This window comes from Leuresthes tenuis, unplaced genomic scaffold (genome assembly GCF_036924035.1).
Source record: "Leuresthes tenuis unplaced genomic scaffold, fLeuTen1.0.hap1 SCAF_5, whole genome shotgun sequence".
Classification (NCBI taxonomy): domain Eukaryota; kingdom Metazoa; phylum Chordata; class Actinopteri; order Atheriniformes; family Atherinopsidae; genus Leuresthes; species Leuresthes tenuis.
Window position 1 is genome coordinate 17,531,747 of NW_027325359.1, and position 11,285 is coordinate 17,543,031.

Consider the following 11,285-nt stretch of genomic DNA (forward strand, 5'->3'; position numbering starts at 1 on the left):
AGTTTGTCTGGTATATAAAGTATTCCATTTGACACATCAGAAGCACACGTCAAGACAACCAGATTCACTTCTCTCATTTCCATCCAGAAAGTAGCCGAATCAGCGTCGACACACCAGACCGCTCGCTGTCTTGGAGATTCAGCCTTCAAAATCAGCACCCGTGGTTTACAGGTGTCCAGCAGCCTGTTCCAAAACACAATCTGCGCGTCAAAGTGCTTTAAAATACAATGAATGGGCGCATTAGAAATGTGTGACGGTTTGCTCACTACACACAACTCCTGGAAACTATACGTTAGTTATGAAACGTGAAACGGTGGTCTGCCTTTGTCCATTTCCAACAAAACAACAGAAAAAAAACCTGCTTTCCTGGACCACAGGACCCAAAAGCCGCGCGTGAGAACACACAAAAGCATTTAAGTGTAAGACTTACCGGCGGAAAACAACTGGAAGTCAGTGTGCTGTTCACTTCCTTGTTTCCACTGACTTGACTGTGGTGAGGGGAAGCGGCTGTTGCCTCAATTGGTTTTCTTTTTTTTTTCTTTTAACGATAAAGTTGTGGGCTGTACGTTAAAGTTCACGTCCGGTCACCGCTGCCGTGTTGAGCTGCTATCGCCGCCAGCTTCCTTCCTTCGCTCTCTTTTTCTTTTTTTTTTCTTCACCTCGTACTGAACATTAAAGTTGAATTTTCAAAAACAGCGCCATTGCTGCCACCTAGCGGCCGATGGGCTGCACTACAACTATGCGCTTCAAAGAAATTGATGGGGAAAATGTTTGCTTCTTCTGTTGCACTTTTTCGAATTTCGAAACCTTTCAGATGTTTTCAATTTGGGAGACAGGCAGGCCAGTTAAGCACCTGTATTCAGACTATGGAACAGTACTGCAGTTATCATGTTCAGAATGTGGTGTGCAATGTTTTGCTAAAATGAGCAAAGCTTTCTCTGAAAGCTTTAACAGTGCAATCATAGATGTATGAGAAATGCCATAGGCACTGCGCTCCCATGTTATTCCAGATGCAGGCTTTTGAAATATGTGCTGATAAAAAGCAGGATGGTCCCTTTCCTTTTTAGTCAGAAGGGCATGGCATCCATCTTGCTTTTATTTTGTTGTTTTCTTGTTCATCACGTTAAAAACATGATGAACAACATTCTGCAGTGTCTTTGTCACTGCTATCACAAATGTATTAAAAAAAAATGTTTCAATGCTATGCCGCTTGAGGGTCGAAGACCATTACTATTTGGTATTGTGCCTTGTTGTCACAGTTTAGGTTTTCTCTGTCACAGTTTATGTTCATGTCACAGTTTCTTTTATTAGTCTTGTTTTCAGGTTATGTTCTGGTCATGTTTTTCCTCTGCCACCTAGTCTCACTCACGTCACCTGCTTCATTGCTCACAGCTGCACCGCATTCACTGATCACTCCCACAGTATTTAGTCTCCTGGTTTCCTTTCACCCATTGCAGAATCCTCATCAACCCTTCATGCCTCAGTCACTGAAGATAAGTCTGGTTTCCTGCCTCATAGCCATAGTCTTGTTATCACAGTCCTGTTCATAGTTATTTATTCATAGTCTTGTCACAGTTAATCATAGTCTTGTTTTATATTTCATAGTCTTGTTTTTTTGTCAACGTTTAAGTATTTTTGAATCGGGCTCTGCCACGCTTTTTGTTCTTGCCTTTTGCTCCCTGTTTTTGAAAATAAACCTTTTTTGAATCCAAAGAGCTGCATCTGGGTCCTACCTCACCACAGTCCCTGACACTTGTATGCGGAAGTTTCTTTGAAGTCTCTTATTATATATTGTGGTGTCCCCAAATTAATTTAAGTTTTACACCAAAAAATGCAAAGCATGCACTTATTGAAATACTTGCTCATACACTCTTTACTTCTGAAGGCCTCAGGCTCACAGACCCAGTTTTGTTAATGACCTGCTGCCACTTATCCTTAACAGATTTAAGATGTTCAAACCTGTTACTGGTGTCTTATTCAACATCATGAAATATATTGCTTCATGCATTTGTCTGATGCTTTTATCTTTGTCTTATCGCCTTTCTCTTGGATTAGATCAGACTACTCCTAACTGCAGTTCTTCAAAATATGCAAAGCATCTCTTATATTGTGTTAAGGACAAAAGAAAAAGCAACTTAACACCCCTTGATTAGGTTAAAAGAAAAGGGGTCACAAACAAGTCTCACAGATTTCCATAACACCAGAGTTCCCTTTGCTTCCTTTTGAGCTGTTACCGGAGTCAGTTCAGCCCTGGTTGCTGCCGGACAACCAACCTGGTGTAGGTGATGGGAGTCTGGCAACCTGTCAAGGAAATGTGGAGCGTCTGCTCCGTCATACCGCAGGACAAGAGAAGCCAGTCTGTGCTGCGACATAAGGAAGCAGTGTTCATTAAGAACCAGTACGCCTCCCTCTGCCTGTCTTGTCATCCCCCTCTCACCAAATAACCAGCATCCAAAAAACTCCTTTTAAACACTTGAAATTATGTAATGCATTAAAAAAAAGCCTAAATGCTCTCTGAGGAGCTCTGTCTTCACTGAGTTAGTGGGTTCATATCACTGATGCTCCTCCTGAATTTTAAAAGCCTGATGAAAAACAAGTCTTTCTCTGTTTGAGGACACACTCAGCTCATGAGGCGACTGAGGCGAAGATGAAAAATGAGAAAGATTGGCTCAAAATGTGCAGCACTGGAACATTATCAAACTGTCAGCAGCCAGATTATAGGCACCTACAGAGACGTTCCGGTTAAATGTGAGCACTGGGACTGATTTTGTTCCGTACTCAAATAAATAGTTTGAGAAAATAAACAAACACAACAGGAAACTTTTTCTTCTGTACTTTCCAAGGATGAAGAGTGAACACAGTCACTAAAGAGGTGAAAGAGTTCGTTCAGCATCTCTCTGTGTTTCCTTCTGAGAAAACATAAGGCAGCTCAGGAGGAAGATCTGATCTGTTAATCAGAAGGTCAGCAGTTTGATTACTGACTTCCTTGGACCACATGCCTCCGATGCATCCATCGGTGTGTGAATGTGTGCGATGGAGAAAACAATATTGCATATTCCGTAACATTGTATATACATGCTGTGTGTGAACGGGTGACTGTGACTTGCAGTGTGGAAGCATTTTGAGTGGTCGACTATGTGAGAATAGTTGATTTACCATTTTTGTCTTATATTCCTTAAACTTTTGTTCATACTCACTTTCTTCAACAGATTTCCTGAAAAAAGGGAAGATCGTTTCTGTTCCACAGATTCTGCCACAGTTTGTGAAAATCCAACTGGTTTTTATACCAGATTCCACTCACATTTCTCACTTTATGTCATTAGTGTAGCAGCAAATAAACAGCCATTTATTACAGTAGTCATGGAGATGAAACCAATATGATTTTTAAAAACGCTCAATGCAACAATTTTACTTGCAACTAAAGAAAAAAAAAACATATTACAATAACTATCAGTGAAATGTAGCTATGTATGGGATGGCATTTAAATCAATAAAAACAGGCCTAAATATGAATGTAGAAACCTATTAATAAATCAAATAGATATACACAAGAAAATGTCTGTTTTATTGAAAAAAAAAAACTATTCCAGGATATTTTTATTTCATAATGCAACATTTTTTTCATTTCAGGGGCCCTTTTTCCACAGAGTGCTGAATAAATGCTGCCATGTAGTTACCAGGGCTGCTGCTTCATTAGATCATTTCTGTTATCTGACTCAAGCTGTGCGATTCATTCAGTCCGATATCTGAGCCTTTAATCTGAATGCAAACAGTGGACAGAAAAGGAATTTTTAAAATCTCCTGAAAGACATTTAGAAAAAAAAAGCCCGTCCTTTGCAAGAAATGTCCTTCTCTGAATTTACATTTTATCAAGTGATATCACCGCACCCATATATTCACATTTTCTTTATTTGTTTTATACCAGGATTAATTTGATCACCATATTTATCATTATTTCTTTTGGTTATTAATGATCAGGGTAAGTGACCAGAGCACAAGAAGCTGCCAAGGCTTTAATTAAAGCTGATGTGATGAAACAAAAAGTGCAACGACAGGAAAAAAACAACTGGTGACATGGCAGGGAGACGCGGGGGAAGTGTATAGAAACAGGCAGACTGAGCAGATGGACTAACAAAGCACAGACGGAAAGACGAGGCTGTATATACACACTGAGAACTAATCGGATAAAAAGACACAAGTGAAGCAACAGAGAACAAGAAGAAAGAGTGAGCAAAACAACAGCTGACAGACAAGGACATGACAGGGACTACAACAGGAATGTTTCAAAAGCAGAGACCACACGTAAACCAGAAAAAAAAAGCAACTAAAAGAGAGAGATGGATCTTTATCAGAGCAATGAACACAAGAAGACCAAGACTGAACCAGAAATTCAACAGAAAACAAAAACAGGAGGCAAATCAACTAAAATGAAAAAGGTGCAGTTCTGTGCAGAGCCTTCAATGATCAGACGTGCCCCTGAACACAAAACAGAGTCATGTGACTAAAACTGTGAAAAGAGGGAAAATACAATATTTTTACAAGCTACTGTCACCTTCATGGACTCCATTGTGCAGCTTGCCTCAGTAACAACATGTAACAGCATCACTTTCTCCTCAGGCTTAGGCAATAACATCACCTGGATAGTGTTTGAAATCAAAACTTTTTGCTTAGGTTTAAAAACGCACCGTGGCTGGGACTAAAACACATCCTTTGCACTATGCTGATATCTACTTGATGGGAGCCATTTTGACAATTCACATGTAGTTGCTGTCTTCATTTTTGGAGGTAAGATATTCTTTGAACAAAATCATATCACGATATTGGCCAGTGGGGTCCCTTTTGGGCTGAGGTCTGTCTGGGTGCATTTTATTCAAATACATACTTTAACTTTAAAGAAATCTATTCCTAGAGACCCAGGAAATGTGATTCTGAACCAGTAAATGGCAATAAAATGACTGAAAGACAGAGTGTGTTTCACAACTTTTAAATACAGTTTTATGGTAACTGCAGGAGTTATTGGGTGCTCCAGTAGTTTTACTGTGCAGTCTGGAAACCCCAGATTGGAGTTCCTGGACTTTTTGTCATGTTAGCAGACTTTGTTACTTGTTATTCTTTCTCGGCCTGACCTACAAAGGTGTAAGACTACGATCCCAGAATAGAGAAAGTCTAGAAACCAGATACATTGCCTTTATTTTCTTTATTTAAGGTGTGTGGTAAAGCGCTCCTCATTTAAAGATCTAAGGTCTCATTTTCATTAGTCTCCCCACACTGCTGTAAGTCATCAGTATGTATGTCTTTGCACTGGTGCCACGGGTGGAAGTTACTCCAAACTCATTGTTCTTCTGAGTCCTGGAGCTTGTGACTGTGACATATCACTACATCTCTGATTTACTTTTAGAAAAAAATACTGTCACTGTCAAAAAAAGCAGAGAAAATTGAGCACAAGATCTCTTCATAAATTTTGTTCGGATTTGCCAATGTGTCCCGAACACACACACACACATATTTAGTGAGCCAGCCCTGGCAGCTATAAAGCAAGCATTCACTTCTTTGGAGAGGTTGTAAAAAAAATTTGTCCTCCCTCTTGATAGGCTGCAAGAGACTGTGTCAACACACATGCACACACACACACTGACCCCTGTTTGTAATGGATAGTAGGGGTAGATGCCAAGCCAGGACTGATTGAAAGGACCCCTTATAACTTGAAGCAGCCTTCATTTTTATATTAAGAATTTTTGTAACTACATTTAAGATAGAGGAAAGCTTTTGTCTTAATGTCTAACTATACATATGTATTTTGTGAGTGACAAACTGCAAGATCGCCTGTTGATTAGAGATCAGTGCATGTGAAGAAAACTGTCTTGAGACAAAGTTGGTGCCATCTTCTGACCAAGGATAGATATAGCACAATTCATTTAAAAAAAGGGTCAAATGGTTTTCTCATAGAATTCAGAGTTTCAGAAAAAGGATTCAATGGTTCCTTTGACATATTTCAATATACATAGAAATATACCCTTAGATATAGAGGGGGGCTCAGAGAAATGTTCCTGCCTGTGAGAGAATTTCAAAACTATTTAGTTTCACATACACACACACACACACACACACAGCGCCAAATTGCAACAAATGTCATCTCGAAGCACTTCAGGATACCGTCCAATTCAATCCAATTAGAGTCCAATTCTTTGTAATCATAATCCAATCAAATCCAATTCCTTAAATTCAAAATTAGTCCAATTCATACATACAGAGGCAATTCAAAAACAATTTCCTAGCTAAGGAAACCAACAGCGCTGGAGCCTATCCCAGCGGTCATCGGGCGAAAGGCAGGGTACACTCTGGACAGGTCGCCAGTCCATCACAGGGCCATGACGCCATAACATCTGTATGTATATCATCTTTTTCTTTTCCATTTTCTTTACAATTATTGCTATGTACAATCAGCTAAAATACCAAACCTTTTGAGCTTATTTCAGTCACAGAAAGGAACTCTGGGATCATTTTCTGGCATCTCCAACAAGCTGCCTGGCCCTGGGATGTTGTTGGGACAACACATGTAAGAAATATCAACTGTTGAAAAATATCCTGTCAAAAGCATATAATCTATATTCATTGATATATTTTCTATTTCCCCTGGCAGTCTTAGAGCCTGTCTTTGTCTATGTTTACGCATATTCGGTCATGTGCAAAATCCTTACTCTGTAAACTGTTGAGGTGCTCTGATGCACAGACCGCTGACATTTATAATGTAATATATTCTAATATAGAATATTTGCTGGTGCAAAGGAAGTGGTTGTGTACATTACAGGTGTGTTCATCTTTCTGTTCATTTATACCCTACTGGACGCTGCCTCTGTCCATTATTGTGTTGTATTTAAACTTCTTCACTTACTTAATTTCTAAATCTGTAAGTGTAAGTCTGTTTGTTTAAGGGGTCACTCTAATTCCAGACTTCCATATGTGTAGATGCTGTCATTTTTATGTCTCAGGAGTCATGTGAATGTGATTTGTGAAAGATTTCTCTTTTCCGTGTGCAGCCTTGTGGGTAAAGCTGTGAGACTGTGGTGCTTTGGGCAAGATGCTAACACATCTTAGACAAACGCATTAGCTTGCCAATGTCTACTTAAACAAACAGTGGTGCTTAGGCTCAGGAAACAGGATCAGCGTTACAAGCTCTGCAAGTAGTGTTTTATAAATCAAATTGTTAGAATTTGAAGGGTTCTTCTTTTGCCATTTTTTCACTTTATGATAAAGTTTCAATAATTCTGTCCAGCATTTTTTACATCACAGAAACTTGCACAGCAGTTTTACAGAAAACAGCTGAAAAATAACAGCAAAAGCTTTTTTCTTTTTTTTTTTAGGGCCCCGGAATGCAACAAAACTTTTTTATTAGGTTTGGGGGAGGATCGCGTAACTATGTGATGAAGAGGGAGTGATACGGAATAATGGTGAGATCACATGTACTGTATCTTGTATTTCTTGAGAAGGAAAATGACAACTTTTCATTCTGCCAGCCAAGCCAGACAGACATTAATGGCACTGATCACATACTACCACATCTGCTCTCATTGAAGTCAAGGAGGTCCAGAGATCCCCAGAGTTACCATCCCTAGACTGTGTCACATGAGATGTTTATTCATTAAATAGCTTTTAAAGTATTTCACTCATTCACAAACATAAACTTCATAGTGTCTTTAACCAGTGTTAATCAGTATCACTATAACTTTGAAAGTCATCATGGTTACCAGCATATGTGTGCATGACAGCCTTTTGTACTGGCTTTGGAGAGACCTGAAGCACAGCAGAGAGGGATGGGGAAAAGTTCACAGGTTCCATTTATTCACCTTCTTCTTAAGGTTATCAAATTCTGTTTTAATGCAAGAGTTGTTGAGGTATTTAAATCTGGAGCAAAGAAATTAGCTGATGACAGAACCAGGCTGAGAATGGCATCGAGATTACTAGCATGACTAAAAATAAATATTAAATATGCTTTCATTTTTTTCTCATCTTAGGATGGAAATTCCCTATGAGAGAGGCTGAAATGTCTAATTAATTATCTGCAACCACAACAAGATTCCTATCATCAATATGCTCAGGCATGTTGTGTATGAAAGTATCTATGTGAGTGGAAATATAGGCGTGTGTGAAAGGCCCTGTCTGAAAACAGAAAGTCTGTCAACTGAAACAGATGCCTCAGCACTTTTCCTGTGGTTGAAATTTGTCACCCTGAAGAAAAAGCCTCAGTTTGCTTGCAGTTGATCCTGTTTGTAAACCTGTGTCAGCAATATTCCAGGTTGTTTCCAGCACGGGGCGTCTCATATTTGAATCATTTGAGTCGGAGAAAAGAGAAAACAGAAGCATCTCTGTGTTGACCTCCCTCGTCCACTCAGTGAGGTCTTTCACATAGACTCTGCTGTGTAATGCATCTTGTTGCGGATCAAGCCGGCACTCACAGAGACTTTAAATGAACTAAAGCTAGTCACGCAAGCCCATCGCTTGGTGTCAACGAAGACACACGTGTAGGTTCATCAAGACACACATGTATACAGAACAGTTTACAGTGAACATGAGCACAGCTCAAGCAACTCATTAAAAGAAAATAGCTGGATTGAGAACTTCTTTAAGAACAAAAGGGACATTCAAGGTAGAATTTGCATGTTGTATTGTATAAACCGGTAGGAGACAGGATGCTACAGTCATTGAAATGGAACATTGCTGATTTTGTGAGTCAGCTCGGCACTATAGCCATAAACACATATTCTCTTTACAACCAAGACTGTGAAAACACACCACTTTTCCTGTAGGAGAGTCCTTCTGTGCTTTGATAAATAGTCTGTCCAATGTAAAAAGCCCATATATTCAACATTTTAACAACCTTGGTCAAATCTCAGACAGATGATACTATCATTTCCAAGAGAGGGTTTCTTTACTACCTTGAACAAAAACACAACAGTGGTTCAATTCCTTGCCTTCCATGGGGCCAAATTATTCAAAGTTCTTGGATTTGACTTTATCATTAGTCTTAGTATTGATCAAGCAAATTAGAACCAGGCCTGTTTGAACCAAAATATATCCAACAGGATAGCAAAGTTGATAAAAGCCATTTCCAGATCGAGAACTGATGAAAACTGCGCAAATCGGTGGCACTCACTGCTGCTCACTCGTCTGTCCCACAGATTTTATGGCAACAATCATTTCATAGCGACTGTTACATTCATGAGGATAAAATCAGACAACAGAGAGTCCACAGAAGACTACAGAAGTACAAACTAAAGTTGATTTAAAACTGTCAAATGTTTTACCAGTTTAGCAAACATTTTTTTGCTAAACAGCTAAACTTTTTTTTTTTTTAGTTTTGTCTATGTAGACAAAGTAGTTTTGGCACAACTGGAGTATGGTTCAAAATTACATAAACACATACAACTGCATTGTCACATGTTCAGCAGGACAAAAGCACTGCACATGTGAACGTATTTTTTGCACAAATGGAACCTTATAGAAATAGTATATCGGCTTGGGCAAAAGATGCACGATCTGATTGCCCTTTGTCGGATTTTTATGTCTGAATCATAATCTGTGTAGACAATTACTCTGTTTCTTGGCACTTGGAGTTATGATACCGTTTTTTCATCAACTTTTAAATAAAACAGATTTATGACCAATTTGGAATCTCAAGAACCGCAGCCTTACACGTAGAGTCACTAATATTAGGTGTATGTAAATACATAACTGTTCCATAAATGTGGAAGACAATGTTGATTGACAAAAATAACATATACCTTAAGGTGAACTTTCTCTCTAAAAAGTGAAAAAGCTGCAACATAAACTGCTTTGGATATTTTGAGATGTCTACATTCCTCAGATATGTCACCATGCAACAGCTGATTGACATGAATGATGGTCAGTAAACCTTGTGTTTCTATAATATCTGCTGGATAAATACTGACTCTACAAACACACCCAAAATTAGAGCAAATCAGCTGTTAAATCTTACGCCTTTGAAGATGTCGGTGGTAGGTGAGTGTAAGGGTTTCGGCACACAGAGCCAGTGTTGGCACCTCTGAATATAGGTTGGCGGAGACGAGTGGGAGACACACCTTTCCTCAACCTCAGGCCAAGGTTTAGCATGTTTGACTTTAAGCTGAATGCACACAGAAAGTAGCAGCTGACACACTGAGTACTGTGTGCATGTTGAAACGGGCAACCACATGCTTGCAAACAAACTCAAACAAATACAGCTGATGACTTTTTTTTCCTTTTTTATTCGCAACACTGCAAAACACAAATAAAGTGATTTCATCTATTGACGAATAGTTATAATATGTCATTATACCCTGGTGTGCAATGGCAATAAAGTCTATTCTATTCTAATAATAATAATAATAATTGGCAATTTGATATAATAAAGCAATATTAGACATTACCCAAGTTACTGTTTTAATCTACAAGACGTTAATTTACTTTTATGTACTGTATAAGGCACAGCAAGTCCTCCAATTGAAACAATCAAGTTGTTTAACCCATAATGATGTGAATATTCATACCAACAAGCAGTAGAAGGAAAACACAACTCATATAAGCGTTTCCACATCAGAGCAAATGTCATTCTCAAGTGTTTCCTTTAAGAAGGGAGTAATCAGCAGCTCTTTCAATCGTTCGTGTCTTCATAACAGGAATTTAAGACCAACACACAAGTTTTTCACGTCTGAGTGACATTGAAACGATAACACCTTCTGTGTGGGAGACCTGGGTTCAAATCCCCTGCATGAAATTTACTACCTGCAGTTGGAGTCCTTAGGCAAGACCCCCTTACCCTATCTGCCTACGTGTACGTTGCTTTGGATAAAAGTGTCTGCCGAATGCATAAACATAACAAACATAACATTATCCAATAACTTCACCTGGTGAGAGTTAGATATCAAAGCTACTTGTTTATGGTAAAAAATACAATACATTCTTTTTGCAATGAGACCTTCATGGAGGCCATATTTACAATTCAAGGACAGTTTCTCTCATGACCCAAAGAGGTTGCATATTCTGGGACTCAATTATAGATCTTATTATAAACAAACACCTCAAAGGGACATTTTAAGGCAGAGGACAGTCTCATAATGCCAGAGGTTTAACTACTTGTAGACGATTGTCGGGAATTCACCTCAAAACCCATTTTTGCAGTATTAAGCTGTATTTGAAATACTGTGATGAAGGAAAAGCAATGACTCTACAGAAACACATGTTTTAATTCAATTTCAAAGCCCTGTTTCAACAATAGCAGCATCAATAAA

The 11,285-nt window shown here is 38.8% G+C and overlaps 1 protein-coding gene across 4 annotated transcripts in view; it reads right to left on the reverse strand.

Annotated features, from left to right (window-relative positions):
- The window catches only part of ppip5k1b (diphosphoinositol pentakisphosphate kinase 1b), a 44,985-nt gene extending 44,372 nt beyond the window's left edge, over positions 1-613 (reverse strand). For all 4 annotated transcript variants that reach the window (XM_072386330.1, XM_072386329.1, XM_072386328.1 and 1 more), the window contains exon 1: positions 431-613. The gene's annotated coding sequence lies outside the window, so the exon portion shown is untranslated. The remainder of the gene's footprint in view (positions 1-430) is intronic.
- Between the last annotated feature and the right edge of the window lie 10,672 nt (positions 614-11,285).